Consider the following 24,793-nt stretch of genomic DNA (forward strand, 5'->3'; position numbering starts at 1 on the left):
ATTCAGGGGTCTGGAATAGAAACAGCTGCAAGATATAAAATCAATATTCAGCTCTAAGGCAGGAACTACTCTTGAGTTTCTTTCATTCATAATAGCAATCCTGGACACATACAGTGGATACAAGCAGTTTGCACAGTTCGTTTAGTGACTGCTTGAAGTTACAACGGCATTGAAAAAGTGACTTATGACCATTCTTCACACTTATGACCGTTGTAGCATCCCCATGGTTATGTGATTTATATTTGGATGGTTGACAACTGGTTCATATTTATGATGGTTGCAGTGTCTCAGGGTCATGTGATCCCCTTTTGCAACCTTCTGGCAAGCAAGACAATGAGGAAACCAGATTCACTTAACAACCATGTTACTAATTTAACAACTGCAGTGATTCACTTAAGAAATGTGGCAAGAAAAGAAAAAAATTGGGCAACAGTCACAACAAATTTCTCAGCAACATAAATTCTGGGCTCAATTGTGGTTGCAAGTTGAGGACTACCTGTACAGGAAAGTATCCAAATAACTTATATTGAGTTAGAACTGAGCAGTGAAGTGTCCATGTTTATTATAGTAAACTATTCTGGATTATAGCATCCACATGCGATTTTGAAGAGCTAAGAAACATCTCCAAACCAGATAAATGTATTTGAAAATGGCATCGCTTTTTAAAGCAAACAAATATGAAGTGAGGTATATTAGATCAGATAATCCAAACTTCACTTACATGTTAGTAACATATGAACTGACAGTATGAACAGGGAAGGGACCTTAGAATCACAATGGAGAGTTAAATAAAAATGTCACACCAGTGTGCAACTGAGGAGGAGGGGGAGAGAAGAGGAAGAGGAGGAGAAGGAAGAACAAATTCCATGCTTGTTATAATTAGGAAGGGAACTAAATATAGTCCTAATACAAATCCATAATTAGATCACATTTGGAGCATTGCTTATAATTCTGGTCAGCCCTCTTCTCAAGACACCATTGCTGGATTCCACCCTGTTGGATAATTTCTCCCCATTCCGATTCAACTTCTACATGAGGCTGTTGAGATTATCCATCACCATGGACTGTCCCAAAGGTGCATTTTCAGGAGGCAACTGGACTTTCTTGTTTTTTCTTTGAAGATGTTTCACTTCTCATCCAAGAAGCTACTTCAGCTCTGACAGGATAATAGGGAATGGAAGGATTTATATTCCTTGCAGACAGCTGGTAATTTGCATCCTTTTAGATGGTTGTTAAAGCACTTGGAGGTTTATCTTTGTCCTCAGGGTCACCTGAGTAGTGCTTCGGGTTCCTGTACTCTGCAATTTTTTTCTCTTGGAATCCATTCCTACTCCCACACCATTCAAAGGGTGTTCATCCCAAATTGTATAGCTAAAAGTCCTTCCATTCCCCACTATCCTGTCAGAGTTGAAGAAGCTTCTTGGATGAGAAGCGATATGTCTTCAAAAAGAAAAAAACAATAACAAAAGCCCTGTTGCCTCCTGAAAAAGCACCTTTGGGACAACCATGTCCGGGATGACTGAGAATCTCTAGAGACTATCACCATGGCTGAAATATCATCAATATGCTGATGATACTCAGCTGTATATCTCAGCCCATGGTGAGAAGTGATACAGTGACCTCCCTCTTGTAGTGCCTGGATATGGAGCAAAGGGGTTGAAACTGAATCCTGGCAAGACCGAGTGGCTCTAGATTTGGGGTTCTTTGGCCTATTGAGAAATACCACTTTTGGTTTTGCATGGGGTGACCCTGCCCCAAACAGACCCAGTGCATAATCTGGGAGTTCTCCTGGACTCGCGACTCCTGCTCATAGAGGGCCTTTGTGCAATTGCAGATTGTGCACAGTTATGCCCTTTCCTGGACCAACAATTCCTCCTCATGGTCACCCATGCCTTAGTCACCTGCCGTCTTGATTATTGCGACATGCTCGACATGGGGCTGCCCTTGAAAAGCATTCAGAATAGTGGTGGGTTGCTACCGGTTCACACTGAATCGGGCAAACTGGTAGCGGCAGCGGCAGGAGGCTCCGCCCACCCTCCCAGACGCTTCTGTGCATGCACAGAAGCATGTGCATGAGCGCGAGCGCGCACAAGCAAACCGGTAGGGATGGGATTTGGAACCCACCCCTGATCCAGAAGCTCCAATTGGTGCAAAATGCAATGGCCCACATGGTTTTGTGCAGACCTCAGTGTGCACATGTATCACCTCTCCTGTGGGAGCTGCATTGGTTGCCGATTTGCTTCTGGGTGCAATTCAAGATGCTGGTTGTCACCTTTAAAGCCCATCATGGCTTGGGACCAGTTTTCTGGGGACCATATCTTGCTAGCCACATCCACCCAACCCACTACAGCAGGGGAGGCAAGGAAAGTTGTGGGTTCCATCCCCTAAGGAGATACATCTGATAGGACCTAGAAGAAGGGCCTTCTCCATGGTAGCTCCCTCCCTCTGGAACATCATCCCTCCAGAAATGACACTGCCCCCACTGTAAAACTCTTTTGGAAGATCCTGAAGTTGTAGTTCTGCCCATGGGGCTGGGGAACCCAGAGTGGGATGGAGCCCATTAAATGGCTGGTATGAGTATGTGTTGTCATCAGGGTGGGAGCATGGGGTTTATTATTTTATTATTTTTATTTCTTTTATATTGTGTTCTTATTTCCTGTAAATTGCCTTGAATCGCCATGGGTGAGTAGGTGGCTAAATAAATAAATAAATAATATGTGACATATAAAAAGCATGCAGCACATAAATAAGAGGAAAGTTTCCTTTTCTTTCTAACAGTATAAGAATTTGCTATCATTTACTGAAAGTACTGTAAAAACAGGAGGATTCAGGATGGATGGAAAGAAATAGTTTCACCTTTTTCAATCAAAGATTTAGTTCTCAGATCACCATTCTGATTGTAGTTCCTGAATCATAAGCAATATGCTTAGGGATTCTTAGCTGGGAGGCATCAATGGAAAAGCATTATTGCCCTCCAGTTCATGCTTGGCAACTCCAAACACGGTGAATTGGGATCTTGGAATCCTGGTGGACAATCACTTAAATATGAGCCAGCAGTGTCTGCAGCTGCCAAAAAAAGCCAACACAGTCCTAGGTTGTATTAGCATAGAATCAAGATCATGTGAAGCATTAGTAATGATTTATAATACCTTGGTAATTATAAATACTTGGAATATTGCATCCAGTTTTGATCACCACAATATGGTGGTGAGACTCTAGAAAAGTGCAGAGAAGAGCAACAAAGAGACTGAGACTAAAACATATGAACCATTGCAGGAATTTGGTATATCTAATTTAATCGGGGCAATTAATCAGCGGAACACCTCCAGAAGTGGTGGGTGCTCCAACACTAGAGGTTTTTAAAACAAGATTGGACAACCATTTGTCTGAAATGATATAGGGCAGTGATGGCGAACCTTTTAGACACCGAGTGCCCAAACTGTGTGCGCACATCCCCAAAATGAAAGGTGTGCGTGCATGTGTGTGCACGAATGCATGAATGCATGTGCATGGACATGGACATGCACGGACATACACAGACATGCGCATGTGCGGAGATGCACGCATGCACAGCAGAGACCCAAAGATCAGCTGGCCTGCAGGAGGCAGGGCATCCCAACACCCGCAGCACAGCAAGAGGTAAGATCTTTTTCTTTCATGAGCTTCTGTTTTGTCGTTTGCAGAGAAACAGAAGCTCACGAGAGAAATGCCACGGAGTTCTGACCTGGGGCAATGGCACGCGTGCCAACAGAGAGGGCTCTGCGTGCCACCTCTGGCATGCATGCCATAGGTTCGCCATCATGGGTATAGGGTTTCCTGCTTGAGCAGGCGATTAGACTAGAAGACCTCCAAGGCAGTGGTGAAATCAAATTTTTTTTACTACTTATTCTGTGGGCATGGCTTGGTGGGCATTTTGTGGCTTGGTGAGTGTGGCAAGGGAAGCATATTGCAAAATCTCCATTCCCACCCCACTCTGGGGCCAGCCAGAGATGGTATTTGCCAGTTCTCCGAACTACTCAAATTTTCTGCTCCCGGTTCTCCAGAACCTGTCAGAACCTGCTGGATTTCACCCCTGCTCCAAGGTCCCTTCCAACTCTGTTAGTCTGTTATTCTGAATTAGTTATAGCAGAATATAGAATGCTAGGCTGGATAGGCCAATGGCTTGATCCAACATGGATCATCTTCATGTTCTTATGATTTCAGCAAAGTGTTTGACAAAGTACCCAATACATTCTGACTCACAAGCTAATTATGAATCATGACATGACATTTAAATGGCTGCTGCATAGTTGTCTTGAAAACTGCACTCAAAAAGTGATATCAGCATTTGCTTGTCAAAATGTACTGAACAAAAATCTGCACAGTTCAGTCTTAGGCCGATGTTTTTAATATTTTTACTGATGACTGTGAAGAGAAGATGAATCCTTAATTAAACATGCAGAGGGCTCTAAATGAGGTGAAAGAGCTCATAGATAGAAAAATATTCTTGGTAGGTTAAAAAATGAGCTAAAAACAACAATATAACAAGGAAAATGGAACATTGTAATCAAATGTGGAAGTACAGAATTATCATTTGTAAAACAAATGATCTTTGAGTATTAATCTATTTCAAACTGTATATGAGTGTGATGTGGTTAAAGGGGAATGACGTTTTATGCTGCATCAAAAGAGACATAATTCTAAATCATCAAAAGGAATTGTCCCATTTTTTTTGCATTGATCAGTCTAGACCTCAAAGGGGTCTTTAAGAAGGATTCAGAGAAACTTTGGGGAAAAAACCCATACTTCTAAAAGGATTCAAGGAAACTGGAACACATTCAGAGGAGATCTCTAAAGATGACCAATGATCTAGAAGTTAAATATTGTGAAGTAAAAGGGAAGGACCTAAGGCAGGGGTATCAAACTCTATTTCATTGAGGGCCACATCAGGCTTGTGTTTGATCTTGGGGGGTTGGGGGGGCATGGCCAGGGTGGGTGTGGCCAGCTCATCACTCATGTTGGGGGTGCCTATGGAAGCTCTAGCACTCTGCCAGTGAAAATGGGTTCCCGAGTTCCGTTTTCAGTTGCGATGGCCTCCTGCAACCCTCTGCCAGTGAAAATGGAGAGAGCTGCATGCAGCCCTTGTACACTCCATTTTCATCTGGGATGGGCTCCTGCAACCCTCTGCCCATGAAAATGGAGCTCGCGAGGACTGCATGCAACTCTCCTGAGCTCCATTTTCACTGGCAGAGGGTTGCAGGAGGCCATTGAAGCCGAAAATAGAGCTCGGGAGCCCATTTTTGCTGGCAGAGCGCTCAGGCTGCCTCAGGTGCCCCCGACATGAGTGATGAGCTGGCCAAACCCACCATGCCCACCCGAGCTCCATTTTCACAGAGGCACTGTGGGCCAGTCCTTCGCTGTTTCCAGGGCAGCCCCATGGGCCAGATATAAGCACCCCGCAGGGCGGATCTGGCTCCCGAGCCTTGAATAGAACCCTGATCTAAGGCATTTAGTCTTGAAAATATAAAACTGAGGAAAAAGATGCAGTATATTTTGAGTTTTGAGTTGAGGAGGATGTTATATAGAAGAAAGCTACACTCTATTCTCTATCCTCTATAGCAGGGGTGTCAAACTCGATTTCATTGAGGGCTGCATCAGGGTTGTGTTTGACCTTGGGGGACTGGTGTGGGCATTGCCATGGTGGGCATGGCCAGCTCGACATTACTCATGTCGGGGGTACCTGTGGGGCCTGAGCACTCTACCAGTGAAACGGGCTCCCAAGCTCCATTTTCGGCTGCGACAGCTTTCTACAACCCTCTGCCAACGAAAACATTCATTTTTGCTGGCAGAGGCACCGCAGGCTGGTCCTTTGCTGTTTCCAGGGTGGCCCCGCAGGCCAGATCTAAGCACCCTGCGGGCCGGCTCCGATTCCCAGGCTTTGAGTTTGACACCCCTGGTCTATAGGGTATGACATAGAATAATAGATTTAAATTATAGAAAGCATGATTCTGATTTTTATAATATAAATGGTAAAAAAAATTGTTAAAGTAAGACTAATTTGGCAATAGATATAATTACCTTAGTATTTAATATATTCCACTACCATTATCATAGACTGGAAAGTCATTTTTATGGAAGACTGAAGAAGTTACTTTGATAAGCAGCAAAACATTTGAGCCAACAAGAAAAAAAGTTCAGTTGCCCTGACTTAACTTCCAAACAACTCTACTTGGATGATTGAGAATCTTCAATATCTGCTATGGAAGCTTTGAAATTCCTTCTCAGATAAGAAAGTGGGACTTGATAATCCAAATAGCAATAGTACTTAGATTTATATACCAATTTACAGTGCTTTAGAGCCCTCTCTAAGCAGTTTACAGAGTCAGCCTATTTTCCCCAACAGTTTGAGTCCTTATTTTACTCACCTCAGAAGGATGGAAGGCTGAGTCAACCTTGAGCCTGGTGAGATTTGAACTGCCAAATTGCTGGCAGCTCTTTCTGTGTTTCTCAATCTTAATTCTATGATCCTACCTTTATTTTGTTTCTTAATTACTCTGCAGCAAAGGAAATAACAGTTTCCAAATCTCTTGATCATTCCACTCACAAATTATGAAAGTTGGAGGAACAAGACAAAAATGGGATTAATATATTTTGCTATATGATCTCTTCTGAAGAATTAACTCTCATGGAGTGAAGGTAAAAGGCCTTTTCCAAATATAGCCTGTCTCTTCATGTGTTCTTTTATGCTTTGAAATGAAGTCATCACATATCTGTGAAAAGCAGCTGAGGTTATCTTCAAGGGAGAAGAGACCAGTTGATATCTATTAATAAACTGAGGGTGTGTACCAAAATGAACCACTTGCTAAAGGCTAAATAAGTTACAAAAGGAACCCTATAGGCATATAAAGATTAGAGAAACACTCAGTAACAGTTCCATTTGGAAAACTGCCTGCCAGGCTAGAAGTGATACAGAGCTTCATAATGTTCAAAGATGGATTAATGTAATATCTTCTGCCCTCTAAGTGTTCCTATCAAGACTCTGTCAATAGATTCAGTCATGCAGCCTTAGACAGCCCCCTTTCAGAGCATTGCAAAAGAAGGTGACCTTGAATACTTATCAAGAAAGCAGAGTTATCTTGCATGTTAAGCAGACTATCCCTTGTAAACTACAGATTAACCTACATCTGGAAATATAAGTCTTATAGCACTAGTTAAAAAGCAGCATGCTATACAGTTAATGTTTTTCTATGAAAAACCTCAATAGAAAGGATAATAGCAGTCATTCTGTCTGTACACTATAGTAACCTACTATATTGGTTCTAAATAAAATCCTATCGACAATGTAGTTTCTGATTATATTTATGCATAAAATGGAGGCAGGGTGTTTTGCTGATAAACTTCCTTTAAAAACTGTACAATTTTATATCAATTTTACTCACTTTAAACCATGAAGATTGTGAATATATTTATATATCTCACCATTGGATAAGAGGCATTGTCCCTTTTTTTTGTAACACTCTATATCATAGCATGATCTCATTTCCAAACATTTATTACATTGATGCATGGGTAAATTTGCCTTTGTTTGGAATAAGTACCAAAAACAAGCATTGCATCCTCTCATAAACCTCCTGCCTGAAAGCCAGGCATGGTATCAGTAGTTACAATCAACAATAATGAAGGTTTTCAAGTCCAGTGTCAGGGTTCCAGGTCAGCTTCAGGGTTGCTATCCAGAAGCTTCCCATGTGTAGATTCTTAAACCCAAAAAGTCATACCTGAACTTGAAAGTAAAGAAATTGGAAAGTTTGAAATTCCAAAGGCATGCAAATATTAAGATTTAATACTGTATCTTTTCAAACCCTAATGATAAATAAACATGGAGTGATCCACAGCTTAAGGATAACTTACAGAAGTGTTAATACTGTTATGATATGCTTTATTTCTAATATGGTTTGGATACTCCTAATGAGTAAGGAGCTAATTATCTTTTGCATGGTTGGATGAATCTTTTCCACATGTAAATTAGCTATTAAGTCACACACTCATTGCTTCTTAAGCTTCTCTATGTTATTTCTATGTAAATGAAGCAGGAGATATAAGTCATGTACTTTAATACTATCTTGAGAAATTGGTTCTTTTAAAAATGCTCATTTTTCACTGCATAATAGCATTCTGTAAGAAACCAGGCTTTAATATTTTGTCAAACAATGTTTATGCCAGTCTTACAATATATGAGATAAAGGAGGTGAGATCAAGAGGGTAACTCTAATCCAATAGGCAACTAAATTTATGAATTTTAGAAGGCCTTACATCTAAATCCATTTACATATGCCCAGGTCTGAAATCACAATTTTTAATTAACCTGGCTAAACAATTATTATAAATAGTATTTATTCCCAAATCACTTGGCCTTTGAAACAACAAAATCCTGTGGTTAAATAGCATGTTTACATTTTTCAATGTGTTGTGAAATACTATAACATTCAATTCTCTATATCGTGTTTATATTTTACATACCTTTTAATCTACCTGTTTTTTTTCTCATTCTCACCTCCAAAGAAACAGCACAGACATTTTGATGCTTATCTATTACCTTTTATGATAAATGAAATCCAATCTTGACTTGATTCAAATTGAATCTTCTCTTCAAATCTCAAATATGAATTGAACTATCTCCAAACGTTGAATTCTATTCAAATAAAATCTTAGCTAATTCACACTGCCCTATATAATATATGAAAGACTGAAACACAATATTCATAAATTTAAACCCAACTATAAAGTTGGTGCTTCTGCAGAGTACATTACACCCACAAAGTGAGATTGATGCAATGGCATTTTAGTACGAGTTATTGTAACACTTTCTCACATTTCATTAATCCTTCAGAATTGATTTTCTTATAATCACTATCTTGATATAAGAGACTTTGTGACCAATGATCACCAACAGACTTTGCCATGTTTTTGGTCTATATATCTGATTAATGACATTCTGTCTTCAAAGTAGGCTTGTTTATCTGATCTATGCTGCTCAAGGGCATATACTATTAAAGTTTTAGTTGACATGAAGGGGTAAATAAGGATGGATTACTGTTTCAATCAGTCCATTGTTTTCAGAAGAATCTAAAAAGCTTGCTTATTTTTCATAAAAAAGTGGAAAGAAGTTGACAGAATTAAAAACCAAATGAATAGGAAGCACACATACCTATGGTAAAATGGATTGTGCCACTGGAACCACTAATTATATAGTTACAATTGATTTGGTATATGTTGGCTTGTTAAAAACTACAAATCAAATGATCTTTTGATTCTAATGAATAACTGTTTGAAGCTAGGAAGTATATATTACCATTGGTTTCCTTCGGATTGCTTTTCCCTGAATAGGATCATTCTTACCATTTCATTTCCGTTTTCTACTTTTGAAATAAAACATTTAGTAGGAAATTGTGACATAAAGTATTCTCTTTTGTTCATCATGATGACATCTCTGCTAGCATAATTGACCCAGAGCATGTTATTACAATTGGCGGGGGAGGGAGCTCTATTCAGTTATTTCATTTATATATTGCTTTCCTCCAAGAAGCTCAAGGATGTTTCTCTTCTCCTCCCTTCACTTTATTCCACAAAATAAACTTTAAAAAGAGATTAGTATTTTATGAGCTTCTATATCACATTATCACCTGTCCATCTGACTTAAATTAAGGTAATATTTTCCACTATATCTTTAGGCAATTTTAACCACTGGGAAATATCAGATATTGGCCCAGTATATACCCTCAGTTTACAGCTGTTCACTATGTGATCTACAGTTTAACATGGGACCCTGCAGTCACACTGAGGGGAGGATACTATGCCCCATTTCTACAGAGAGTCCTGGCAGACACTGTGTGAGATGCAAATCCTATTCTGATTGCTGATGTGGTAGTTCAAAGCCTGGCACCTTAACACCTATGTCTGGGTGTTCAGCAACCCATTTGAATTTCCATTGGGAATCAATGTTAATGTTGTTGAGCAGATGTTGTGCAAGTGCCAGTGGAGTCTTCCAGCTGATAAATGAGGAAGGTCGGCATGCACCAGTAGGAGTGAGTTGTTCATAATTTTTCTGTATTATCTTACTAGTGCATCTTGCCTTCGTAAAGCTGGTGGTGCTACTGTATGTCACTCAGAACAGGAAACCAGCAAGTTGGAGTGGTTTAAATACATCCACTTATAATCATAGTGTCATTGAGTCTGGCATCTATCTTACTAGCATGGCAGCTGTTAAGCCATACAAGATCACAGTATTCTATTGTATAGACCAACCCTCGTGCTGTTAACCTGAGGGTGGCAATGGAAGCCCCCCATTTATGTGTCAGTGTGTAGTTTAATTGGAAAATCATAAAACATCCTGCAAAAAAGAAACAACATTTACTATTGGTTCCAAGAACACAGCATGCCTGTGTTTAAATTCTATAAGACTCATCTGAAAAATGTCTTTATCATTCCATTTGGAGGAAACTCAGTGTGATTTGCTCTTGATTAAACAATGGGTTGCACTATGAATCTGTTTTTCATACTGGAAAAGGATGGATTAATTTTGATAAAATTGAAAACTATCAGATTAATTATTATTGCAAAAATAAAAACATGTTTTAATATGCTTTTAACTTTTATTATCATTTTAGATAACTGGAACTGCAGAAAAGCAACTAGATAGCAGAAGTCTTCCTGGAAAATATCCCAGTGAGAATATTGTTTTCAAAGGTATTCTTTGGCTATTATTTTATTTCATTTATATAAAGAGTAATGGCTCAATTATTTTGTCCCCCTTTGAATTTCAGAAGTGCTAATTATCATCCTCTGTCATGTTTCTCAGAAAATTAGAAAAAAAAACCTTATTTTATTTCAACTTCATATAGTGTATAGTGTGTCCATATATTCGGCTCCCCAAAAATATTAAATTCATGCCACAACCTCAAATATTCTTTATAATTCATTCATACAGAGAGCATTTTTAAGGGTTTACAGTAAGTTTATTATATGTGTGTGTACTAGGAAGTACGGGAAGAATGCATATACTCTATTATGAATCACATAACCTGGAGGGAGGACCTGGAAGGAGGAGGCTTAGAAAGGAGGAGCCAACAACTTTTCAAATCATTGTCTATACTTTTCATGGGGCTGCTTTGAGGATTTTTTTTCCTCATAATTTATAAACTAATGTTGTCCCTTTTTTCAACTTGATCTTTCTTTTGCTACCTTTTCCTCTGACATCAAATGTTGTCCTGTTCTGTTCAGTTTTCAAAAATTTATCCTGTTAACCTATGACAGACATAAAGACAAACAGGTTCTTATAAATGTTCTTTTCTTCCGAGCTATTAGGCTCAGACTGAATGCACGTTACTCATTCAGCCTGCAGATATGCACACTGATTCCCATATGGAGGGACGTTCTTTGTCATGTACATATAGAATCAGATTCCCCAGTCCTTCTCTATGCCCTGGGAGTAAATCCTATAAAATAAGAGGCAAAATTCCAGCAGACTCTCTGGACTGAGGATGAAAAAAGTAGGGTTTAACTATCATCCCATGCTTATGATTAAAAACTGGAATCCTAAACATTTCTAGAAAAAGTAAAGTCCAAGTAGAAGAAAGCAGAGAATCTTTACTTCAAGAAGGTTTTAGATATAGGTTACATCAACCAAGCTGTTGTGCTATATTTTTACTTAAATGTTTGCATTGTACTAAATTGTACATATTTTATATTTCTCAGTTCAACATAAGAATTGGTGTTCATCTTGCTGTCTTTATTATATACTTCAGGATAAGAAAAACAGTTCAGAAAACTTCTTCTATAGAACCTTCTTGAAATCAGTAATATTAAACTGGAATTCTTCATTCTGTGTGCTGCCAGTCTTCTTCCTGTAGTAGGAAGAATAGAAGATTGGTAGACTATATCCACAAATACCAACTACTAGTCAGAAGAGAAGAGAGAAGAGAAAACAAAGACTTCTCTATAATTTCAGAACATATGGACAAACTTAACCATAGTTTCAAGTGGGCAACTGTGACCATCCTAGACCAAGCCAAATCCAAAAACACTAGGAACTAGGAATAGATATAAATAATATCTATATATTATGCAAAATAGACAATCAATAAGCTAGTAAAGGAAAAAAAAAGACCAAAATACTTCCCCACCAACAATCAGTAACCAGATGAGCATAGATTCTCCAAGATTAACATCAGATCAACAATCAATACCCCAATCAAAGAACTGCCAAACAAGCCAACAGCAAAACCAAAGAATCTCTAAGACTACCCCCAACAACACTGACAGGGCAAGCTACTAGAATATAAACTGAGAGCAACCCCACTCCTTGAGTAATACAACATTTGCAAGAAAACAACCAAGCTCAGAGAGCACCAAGGACCCCTCATTTCAAGCCCAAGTTACAAATATTCACCTTTATTAGTGCAATATTATTCCTTTGTTCATTTAGATTGCCAACTGTTATTTTTCCCTCTTCATGAAATGTAAAAAAAAAAAAAGTATTTTAAAGCACTGAATATTTGAATTTTAAAATTTAAATTTAAAAGGGTGGTTTGCAATTAATCTTTTCTTTAAAAAAAAATATGTCTCATAGAAATGGTTCTTTCCAAGAAGGAAAGAAAGACTAAATCATCTAACTAAAAGCTTCCATGCTGTATTGTCAGGAGGTGGTGCTAATTCCAATATTATAAATCTTTTAATCTCCAATAAGGAGATTAACCTCTTTCACATACTGGGGCCAAAGGGTGGACACCAAATGAGGTAACTCTGGAAGATATATAGTTCATCAGGAACCACCAGATGTGTAATCAAAAGCAAAAAGGTCAGAGTTTAAAAACCTAGAAGATTTTCTTCCATCCTACAGCTTCAACCACCACACAGACCGATATAATTCTCACCTTAGCAAAAATGGTAATTTTGACAGATTCTAACAGATCTTAAATATCACTATAAAAACTTAAGGAAAATTTGTCTGAAACAGACCTATATATATGCTTTATTTGTGCAGAGTTTTGTTTCCACAGTGTGATCACTAGATAATAATTGGCAAGTTAGTGCAGTATCACCCTCCATCTTGTGTTCTACAGCAACTGGCATTGACAGGCATGGCAAATTCAGTAATGAAGGTAATTATAACATGAATAGCTTTATTCTCTATGGATTTATGAAATCTTTCTTTAAACCCACCCAAATGGGTGATCATCCATATCAATAGTGTGTGTGATCACCCATATCAATAGTGTGTGTGTGTGTGTGTGTGTGTGTGTGTGTGTGTGTGTGTGTGTGTGTGTGTTAATGAATTATGTTCAAAATACTTTACATTTTTCACTGTGTGAAATATTTCGTTTTCCTTGTCCTAATCTTTGTTCAGTTTCATCTCTACTCTGAAATAACTGCTCAAAGTTCAACTGGGATGGATGGATGGATGGATGGATGGAAGGAAGGAAGGAAGGAAGGAAGTGTCAGGGCATTTATTAATCCCATGTTTGGGTCTGGGACTAATTACCCTGGTTTAGAGGAGGAGATGAATCGAGGCTTATTCCAAGTTGCACTATTCTGATAAAGAAACGCGAAGAAGGTTTCTAATAAAACTCATTTATTTGTTATAAAGAAAATAAAACACCTCACTAACTAAGAAAAGTTAATTGTTACATTTTTGAAGTAATTCGGGCCGGCTATCTTTCAGCCGGACCTTGCTGGAAAGAGAACAAAGGAAGAGGAGATGAGAGAACAAGTGAAGGAATGTGGGTGGATACGGAAACAGAATGTCAGGGCATTTATTAATCCCATGTTTGGCTCTGGGACTAATTACCCTGGTTTAGAGTAGATGAATCGAGGCTTATCCTTGTTGCAATAATCTGATAAAGAAACGCGAAGGAAGGTTTCTAATAAAACTCATTTATTTGTTATAAAGAAAATAAAACATCTCACTAACTAAGAAAAGTTAATTGTTACATTTTTGAAAGTAATTCGGGCCGGCTATCTTTCAGCCGGACCTTGCTGGAAAGAGAACAAAGGAAAGAGTGTGAGAAGCAAGTGAAGGAATGTGGGTGGATACGGAAACACGTAGCTTACTGATAAGAAGTTGGCAAGCTACGGAGAGCCAGACAGTCCAGAAATAATGAAGCTCAGCTGGGAAATAAAATAACGCAGTGACATTCCCCTTCTTTTGCCAGTTGAGCGAATATCAGTACATCATCAAATAAGGCACATCTTCTCACGCAGATACTCGTGTTGAGCTGCTGGAAGTGGTTTGTTGAGCATATCAGCAATTTGATCATGTGTAGATACATATTGCATTTTGACAAAACCTTTTTTCACTAAATGCTTTATGTTTTGGTAACGGATGTCAATGTGTCTGGACCTAGAACCTGTAAAATGAGATTCAGAAATATAAACCACCGATTCATTGTCTTCCATCACGGTGATTGGTCGGATCGGGTGTGTCCAGATATCTGTGACTAAAGCATCAAACCAAGTTAGAGAATTACATGCATCTGAAACACAAGCATATTCAGCTTCAGTAGATGAACAAGAAACAAAATTCTGTTTACGTACTTGCCAATAAACAGGACATCCATTTAAGAACATCATATAACCTGAAGTACTTTTACGTGATTTCTTATCACTTGCCCAATCAGAATCTGCATAACAACATAATTCTGCATAATCAGTATGTGTTGGTTCTAACAATAACTTCATGTGTTTGGTGTATTTTAGGTATCTCAATAATTTCTTAATACATGTCCAATGAAACTGTTTTGCCTTACCTACGTGTCGTGATAAGAGATTAACACTAAGTGCAATGTCGGGTCTGGTCCAACTACTAATGTATAACAGTGACCCAATGACTGAACGATAAAGTGTTTGATCCTCGAACTCAGGACTTTCTTCTTGTGTCAAGTTGTGAAAATCTGTTTGCATGGGTGTCTTTGTTGTGTTAGCATCTTTCATGTTGCAATGATGCAAAACTTGTTCAATTTTATCCTCTTGTGAAAGACTAAAACCCTTCTGTGTTTTTTCAATCTGAACACCTAAATAAGTGCTAATGTGACCTAATGATTTCAATGTAAAGTATCTCTGCAAAGCTTTGGCAAAAATTTCACTCATTTGCTTATTTGGACCAATATAAACAATATCATCAACATAAACAAGAACTATCTCATATGCATCGTTAGATCCTTTTGTGAACACGCACTCATCAGTTTCGGACTTAATAAAGCCCATTGAATTTAGTTTGTCAGTAAGACATAAATACCACATTAAACCAGATTGTTTCAGACCATAGAGACTTTTGTTTAGGAACCAGGTATCCCTTTCTTGCTGTCGGAATCCTGGAGGACTTCTCACGTAGATCTCTTCATCTAGGTCTGCATGTAGATAAGCCGTGTCAACATCAAACTGGAAAACTTCTAAACCAAGGATAGTTGCAGTTGCTAAAGCAATTTTTACACTCTCAGTTCTGACTGTCGGTGAGTAAGTATTTGTGTAGTCCTCAGGATAACGTTGAGCGAAACCCTGAGCTACAAGTCTGGCCTTGTACAGTGACTCACCATTTGGTTTCTTTTTGATTCTGTAGACCCATCGAGTGCCAATGACCTTTTTGTTTGCTGGAGGTTTTGCAGGTGTAAATACTTTAAGTTTCTTTAGACTGTCCATTTCAACCTGCATTGCTTCATACCATTTGTCTTGCTCTGAATCAGGGAGCTGCTTGATTTGTGTGAAATTATCAGGTGGAAGCGTGACATTGCAAATCAAAGGCAAGGGTGCTTTTGTCAGTTGCCAAGAATATCGTTGTGGAGGGATTCCTTTTGTGGCCCTCTTGGAACGTCTTGGAACAACTGTCCAATCTTCTTCTGCTTCGTCCTCGTCCTCACTTTCGTCGCTAGCGTCAGCATCCGCGGCTTGCGAAGACGGAACATTGGGTTGAGAAGAATCAGTGGAATCTTGATCATCAATCTGCGTGGCATCAGCAGTATCATCTCTGGGAAAATAAACTCCAGGATCATTGGAATGAATCCTGGACCAGTCAATATCTTCTTCAAAATTAGCAGATTGGGAAATCACAATTACATGTTTAGAGTCAATAAATTTGCTCCACTTTGAATTATCATCAATACCCATAAATCTCAGTCTTTTTGCTGCTGGACTTCCTTTTCTTCTTTGAGCTAAGGAAATGTTCACCATAGCATATGAACCAAAAATATGAATGTTTTTAAGATCAGGCTTGTAGCCATACAACATGAAGAAAGGAGTCTGATTTGTTACACTGCTCCAAGTACGGTTGACAATGTAATTTGCATACTTGATAGCTTCACCCCAGTATATCTCACCAAGGTTGGCGTCTTCTAGGAGACAACGCATCATGGTTTGCAGTACCTCTCCGTTGTGAGCCGGTGTGTCAGGGGCTGAAGTCTGATGAAGAATTCCATTCTTACGCATCCAGTCCTGGAAACGCTGAGACATGAATTCGGCACCACGATCACTCTGGATTCTGGCGATGCGAACTTGGTGTTGGGTAGAAACAAGGGTTGCAAAGTCTTTAAAGATCTGAAAGGTCTCTGATTTTTCTTTCATAGGATATACATATCCATATCTAGAGTAATTATCAACAATTGTTAGAAAATATTTTCTACCACCAAATGATGGCGGGAAAGGACCAACTATGTCAATGTGAACCAAATCAAAAATGCGTGTTGACAGGCGTGTAGCGTGTTTGGGAATGGCTGCTGCTTTGGATTTGGCCTTCTTGCATACAGCACAATCCAAAAACACCTTACACCCCTTTAGATCCAAACCTTTTGTGAATTCCGGCATCTTCCTAAGAACACGGAAACTGGCATGCCCCAATCTTCTATGCCATTTGTGGATACACCTGGAATGCAAAGGTTTACCTGTTAGTGAATTCTCAACATTAACATTTTTATGCGGAACCTCAGGCTTGCTCTGAGCAACCTGTTTACCAATTCTATTTTTGTTGGCTTTAGGAGCCTTTGGAATAGCAACAGGATCTCTCTCTGGAGCATCTCTCTCTGGGCCTGTGCTCTGCCTTTTTGGAGTTTGCATACTTGCCTGTGTTTGTGTTTTAGGCTTTGGCTTTAAGTAATAAACACCACCAATTAATATGGTTTCAGCAACAATATCTCCATCTTTAACTATGTAACTTGCTTTTTCAAGGTGGTGAACTTGGAACTTTAACATTCTAGACAAGTGAAACTGACTAAGCAAATTACTGGTTGCTGTTGGTATGTAATAAACATCAGGAATCAATGCATCAAGCTCTTCAACATAAACAGTTCCTTTTCCTTTGACCTGACAAGGATGATTTGAAAAAGAATAAAGTTCACGTAGTTCAGGTTCAGGCTCGTGCATTTCTGTGAAAAGTTCCTTTCTGTAGGTAACATGCAATGCTGCACCACTGTCCAAAGTCCACAGGAGTCGTCTGTCGTACTCTGGTTGAGGTTGTGGATCATTGGTTAAAGCCAATGTGGCGAGTGGAGTTTGTGGATCACGCCGGGGACCACGATGACCTTGTCTACCGCCTCTGCCTCTGCCTCTGGAATCTGTTCCTCTGGGCTGGTACGTGACGGGAGCTGGAACTCGTTGGGGACAATCCCGGGTGGCATGTCCCACACGATTGCAGGTGTTGCATCTTGGCGTCCTTGGAGCGTAGGTTCTTCCTCGGAAGGGGCGCCTAGCTGGAGCTCTTGATGCGGGTGGTCCTCTCAAGTGTGGCGTGGCCAACATGAATGCCTCTTCTTCAATTAAAAGTCTACAAACATTGTCCACTGTGCGTTGAGCAATTGGGACTTGGTTAATTTTTGTAACAGCATCTTTCCATTCATAATTCAAAGAGTTAATAATGATGCTGATCATTTGAATATCTTCAATGTTATGGCCTCTTTCTCTCAATTCTGTTCTCAGACCTTTCAGTTTGGTCAAATGTCCTCCAATTTGTTCACCAGGTTTCAATCTCGAACCGTGGAGTTCAGACATGAGTAAACATGAAGATTCAATTGAGATAGGCCTGTAGCAATTTTCCAATTCAGCCCAAATTTGTCGGGCTGTTGTGTTTGGTGGAAAAGTGACCTGCAGTTCAGTATCCATGGACATCAATAATGTTGTACGAGCCCTTATCTCTAGATCTCGTATTGCAAAGTCCCATGGTTGTGCAGGAGGGTTAAAAACCATAAAATGACTGCCTTCTCTAAGAAGCAATAGTGTAATCTCACTGACCCAGGCTTTGTAATTGTGTCCTGACATTTTTAGTTTTGACTCACCAGTTAGTGGAGAGACAGAAAATGCCTGGTGAGGAGCCTGCACTTGGTACGCTGGCTGTGCTGGCAGAAATGCCTGTGGTATTTGCTGTGCCTGTTGTGGACCTAAAAATGGTCTTGGTTGTGCCATTGGAGGTGGGCCAGGAGGTGGCCCTATTTGCACTTGTGGCTGGGGCACATATGCAGGCATTTGTAGCTGCTGTGGCTGATGCACTGGAATCTGCTGTATTCCAGTTGCCATTTGTGCTTGATCTGCAATATTGGCATGACCTGCTGGAGATGCAATCATTTGCCTTTGCTTTGTTCCATCTAAAAGGACACCAACACCGCCAGGGGGTGTTTGAGTTTGGGCCTGTGGAAACACTTGTGGCATTTCAGCTTCCTGTAGTAAATTACTTTTGCCAGCAGATGGCGCTGCACCTTTGGGCAGCTTTGCATACGGGGCATTGTATGCTTTAGAGTAGGAGTGGTTATGTAAGACATGTGTAACTTGATCAGGGAGACTTTCATGTGACATATGCAGTGCCCTCTGTCTTAATTGGCCTGACACAGAATCCACCAGGGGGAGTGTCTTTGGCTCTGAGCAAGAAGACAAGATGGCCTCTTTTGAAAATCTTAAGTTATCTCCCATATCTTGCTCAAGCATAGATATAGCCATTTTTGCCTGGGATAGCTGCTGTTCATAGAGTTTTATACGGTCACGATAGGCTTTCATGGCCAGCTGATCCAGGGTGAGCTTAGAGCTTCGAGGAGAATAATGAATTGTTTCTCTCTCTGCGTGGGAGGAATTTTGCTCAGCAGTGCTTGCACCGAGCTTTACAAATTCAGAAGGTTCTGGGGAGACTTTTTCAGAGCTTGGAAGATCAGAAGAAAATGTTACTGACCTCAGTTGTAAATCATCATTTTCAAAAACAGCTTCTGTCTTATCTCCGTCCATTTCTGTTCCCACGGCTTCTTCTCGTTCCAGGCATGTGGCTGTAGTAAGGGGCTGGAAATCTGGAAACCTCCTGTCTGCCACCTCTTCATTGGAAAGATCAATCAAATCATTTACGAAGAGTGGTCTTGGTTTCACTTTGCCTTTTTTCTTCTGTTTTGGCATCTCAGCAATATAATTAGCGTACCTCAGTAGCTAAAAACTAATTGCCTATGCGCTCTTATCAGAAGTAACAAAAACAAGGAGAAAGCCATAAATCAGACCATCCTCGTGCTATCAGAAGGAAGGAAGGAAGGAAGGAAGGAAGGAAGGATTATAATTGACAGAGTGCTGTAACTGTTGAAGAGCATTCAAAGACTCCAAGCCCTCTATATAAAGACTTAAAGTCATGACAGATCACTTTTCTGAACATTTCTTTTTTTATAGTTCAAACTCCTTGAGAAGTATTTAAAATAATTATGCAGATTGTGTGATTGATATAACCTTGGCAAGATATTTTCAGTGGGAGCTGTATAGTATATAGTAGACACAAAATCGCAGTAGTTCAACTGTGAGTCTGGCTCTATTGGTTCTGAGATAATTTTAAATCAACCTGTCTAACAAAAGCTAATAACAGATTTCACTCCTTAGGGCTTTCCTTGGAAAGTCTCTATCCACCAGAAATGAAAATGCCAGAAGTCTGAGATATTTCAAACCAGTTTAAATAACTGCTTCAAACCAAATATCCAACCCTATTCTTTTCAAATTGACACGTGCCACCATCTTATCTCCCTCCAGTTTAATTCTGATATTTTGTCAGGCTTTCACCTTGACCAGATTGGATGCACTACCTTTGCAGTTCTGTGAGTGTGGTAGAGAATACCCTTTTCCATAGTGCTGGAGATGGCTGTCTGGAATTCCTAAGCCATGTGCTCCTTTGTTGCTCTCTTTCAGGAATCAAGGAAGATTTATATTTATCCCATTTTCAAGAACTACACTGGAATTCTTTCATAATCACTTCCTGGGTATTTTTATAATAAAATTCCTTAGCAAAAGTTCCTGGAGTCTTATATGCTAGTTTAACTAAATCTACTTTACCCTGCAGGAGTGCAGAGCAATGTGGAGATGATCTTGAGAAAAGCATGCAATAGCCATTAGGGCAGTCAAAATGACAACTTAGTCCTGAGAAAGGGGAAAGTGTGAAGAAAACCTTAAAATATTCCAACCTTTGTTCTATGTAATCAAAGAAAGAATAGAGGGGAAATCTGGCAGGTATTTTAGATTCTATTATTATAACCTGCAATACTAAAGTTACATTCCTGCAGCCATTGGGTGTCTATTTCCTGACATAGCCTAATTGAAGCGAAGATATAGGGAGAGAAGTCTGACAATTTTAGGCGAAGGAACCTAGTGTCTAACTAGGAGCTCATAGGCATGTTCCCAATTGTAGAGAGTCAAGTCATTTGGAAGATACACCAAAATGACTCAGACACCTCTCAAATTCACAGGAGTATAAGATGGAAAGGACGTAAAGAATAGTCAGGCTTACAAGATTCTGCTACCGTAGCCTATCTTAATAAAGGTAGATTAGTCTTCTAGTGAAGTTGATTTCTTTGTTTGGTCTACATTATTGGGTTGATACCACTCTTGCCACATTGCTTTGCTACTGTTCTACTCTCTCCTTAGCCAATTTACTAAACTGAGGGAAAGGGAGCAGATCAGGTCAGAAAAATATGAACAATGCACAAGGACATGACTCACTTTTCAGCTTCCCTCCATTCAGGTTAGTCCTAAAAAGGAACATTGCATATCTTCCCTGTAGCAATGCTGAGGGGAAAGCATTAAAACAATTCATGACATCATCATGAACTGAAGTGCAAATTATATAATTTGAGTCATTTGCATGCTGATGGTCTCTTAGCTGATTCATAGGTATCCAGGCTTCTTCTGCATACCTATAAATGCTCCATGTTATTTCAAAATCACAGAATTATTCAAGTTTAAAAGACTTGTTCACTAGAAATATTTTTGCTGTCTGAGAATCTCTTCAGCACTCTCATATTCATGGGAGATTTGAAACATAAAAAGAGAGTGTAAAGATTGAACCGCTTTGCTTCTTTCAAACCTTTTCAACTTGCCAATGAACTGGGGGGGGGGGGAATAGAATGCTGAGAACGTGTGCATGGATCGTGAGAGCTTGGCCATCATCAAGGTCACCACTGTAGGTGCTTGAGAAAGAGATGGACTGTTCCCATAACAAAATGATGTCTCATAATTGGGCAATGTGATCACCCAGGGGTGGGGAGAAGAGGAAGCTATTGTTTAACTAGGCAAGCATTTGCATGGGAAAACCAGAGCTGGTTTTGTTTCTTCAGTACCAAAATGGTGTATCCAATATAATTTTATGTTTGGGAATTCAAAGCTCCTGAGAATGTTTCCTTATTTTGGGTTCACTAGTCTGACATTAAACCAGCTCTCCTTAACTTAATACAGCCTACTTGGATGCCTCCAAGAGAGCTGTAAACTAACAATGACCAGAAAAAAAATTGATGCCACAGCGAAGCCTGGATCGAATTCTCCTCAGGAGGCATTGGCAGCAGCCCAAGCTGAACCTGGGACATGGTGGTGACCTGATCCAAGGTGAGGATGGAGAAGACGGAGAAGACACCGGTGCATGAGGAAGTAGTTGTGGCAGGATCCATTTGCCCTGACCCGAAGATGCAATGGCCAAAACTGTCTGCCCCAAGGAATTCCAGACAACCTCAGGGCATGGTACCAGCTGGTGACCACAGTGGAACTAGACATTTTGGAGTATTGGCAGCATGCAGCACATGAGAGTCACCTGACAAGGCCAGGAGGGATGCCTCCCAATGAGAAAGGGATGATCAGCTCCTCCTTGCCACCCCGAGATTCAGCCCGTGGCACCTGCCTGGAGCCTGCTTCCAATATGGAAAAGAGGGCCATGGGGCAGCCAATTGCCCAGCTGTGCAACCCATGTCAGCACCAAGGGGTCTGAGCCAGCTGGAGGTCAAGAAAGTGCTGAGGAAGGGAAAGAAGACGTGGGCAGTGCAGCAGTTGATGGAGATCTCTTCCCCCTCCAGTGAGAGGGAAGGAACTCTGACCCCCAGCAAGCCAAATCTGGTCTTTTACAAGAGCAACAGCAAAGGGGAGGATGACCCAATGGGAAGTGGAACCATCACCCCTTTGACTGCCTGGGTAGAGATGCTAGTGCCCCACTCAGGGGCAAGAGGGTTCTTCATGGCCCTGGTAGATTGAGGTTGCACCCACTGCTTGGTTAGCCTGCAAACTATGGAAAAGATGGGACTGAGACTTTAAAAATTGAGGCAACCTATGAAGTTTGGTCAAATTGATGCCTTGCTTACTGGGGGGCTGAGCCAGTGACCCTGAAAAAAGGGATTCACAAGGAGACTATTTGGTTTATAGTAGCCCCCAAAATGGCAGTGACTATGATTTTGAGATTGGGGTGGCTGAAGAAGTGGAATCCAGCAGTTCACTGGAAGGACAATAATTGGCACTGGAGGAGTAAAGCAGGTGGATTGCAAGGTGTAGGGGCACGTCAGGGGTGAAATGCTCCCAGTTCAGATCGGATCACCTGATCCGGTAGTGATGGCGGCGGGTGGTCCAGAGAACTGGTAGCAAAAATCCCTGCCTCTCCCCCCATGCCCAGCTGAACTGCGCAATCATCAGAGGCTTTTTTTATTTTTAAAAGCATTTTTTCTACAATCTCTTCGGCAGGAAAAATGCTTTTAAAAGCCTCTGACGATCCCAGCTGAGTTGCCTGATCGGCAGAGGCTTTTAAAAGCATTTTTTTCTACAACCTCTCAGGCCAAAGAGGTTGTAGAAAAAATGTTTTTAAAAGAAAAAAAAAGCCTCTGATGATCAGGCAACTCAGCTGGGATTGTCAGAGGCTTTTAAAAGCATTTTTACAACCTCTTCAGCCAAAGAGGTTGTAGAAAAAATGGTTTTAAAAGTTAAAAAAAAAAAGTTGGCCACACCCACCCAGACACATTACCCCCACACACACCAATTTCTAGAAGGCAGCAAGATCCCGTTTGAAGTGTCGTCTGACCACAAGAGCTTAGAAGTCTTAAAAACTTCAAGGAAACTGTCCCACCAAGCAAGTGCAATGGGCTCAGCACTTTAATCAGTTCAATTTCCCCCTGCCATACTTGCCGGTGTGGAAGAATTTCCTTGTTGATGCGCTCCCTTGGATGCCTCAATACAAAAGCACCTGAGAGGAAATACTTAACTCCATTATCAGCTCCCAGCAACTGGCAGTGCAGGTATCAGCATTGCATCAGCCACTAGCCACTCCTCAACCAGCTGACAGTGCACTGACCGAAAGGCTAAAGGAAGCCTTGAAAGAAGATGCCTGGTTCAAAGACCACAAAGCCAATCTGATGATGAGGGAGGACCTGGCATGGAAGGGAGACAAACTGTATGTATCAGAGGATCCAGATCCTACAAAGAAGCCATGATATAAAGCCAGCTGGCCAGTTCAGGTTTTTAAAGTCTCTTCACTTGGCAAAAAGACAGTTCTAGTGGCCCAAGATGAAGAAAGACATAGAAAACTATGTAAACAGCTGCCTGATATGCATGTCCATGAAGCGATTGCCAGGGAAGACTCCTGGATTGCTACAGCCAGTGGCCAATCCCAGCAGACCGTGGAAGAAAATTGCCATGGACTTCATAGTGGAATTGCTGAGACTAATGGGAGTACTGTCATTTGGACAGTGGTTGACCTGTTTTCAAAGCAAGCGCACTTCATCACATGTCTGAAGCTTCCTTCAATCCAAAGTCTGGCCAAAATATTCATGTAGCACATCTACCAGCTGCATGGAGTCCCAAGGTGCATCATTTCAGATTGGGGGTTGCAGTTTACAGCAAAGTTTGGTGAGAGTTCATAAAGCGAATAGGGTCAGCCCACAGACTTAATTCAGGGTTCCATCCAAGCACCAATGGGATGGTAGAATGAACTAATGCAATAGTGGATATGTTGCTATGTAAACTGTCAACAAACCAACTGGGCAGAGCTCCTACCTTTCGCAGAAGTGGCTTATAATAACTTGATGCATAGCAGCACTGGGTTCACCCTCTTTAATGTGACCACATTGAGTTTATGCCAATGCCAGGATTTCTGAGGGACCCCCCTCCCTCAGTAGGATGGATGGATACTCTGAAAGCTGTCTGGGGAAATGTGCAGAAAGCCATAAATAAAACCAGGGAATCACAAAAGACTCAGGCAGATCAGAAAAGAGCCCTCCAGAAGGAGTTCAGGTTTGGGGAGAAAGTATACCTGTCAACTAAATACCTGAAGCTGAACCAACTTTGTAAGAAACTGGGTCCCAAGTACATAGGTCTGTTCAAATTATAAACCCAGTAACAGTGGAATTATGGTTACCTAAGGTGCTCAGACAAGTCCATCCAGTGTTCCGCTGTAGCTTATTGAAACCCTTCTGAGGCTCTAAGTCAGACATGTGAAACTCAAGGTCTGTGGGCCAGATCGGGCTGTGATGTGGTTAGATCTGGCCTGCAGGGCCACCCTGGAAACAGCGAGGGGCTGGGCCTCCAT

This window comes from Pantherophis guttatus, chromosome 5 (assembly GCF_059756535.1).
Source record: "Pantherophis guttatus breed Tessera chromosome 5, ASM5975653v1, whole genome shotgun sequence".
Lineage (NCBI taxonomy): Eukaryota > Metazoa > Chordata > Lepidosauria > Squamata > Colubridae > Pantherophis > Pantherophis guttatus.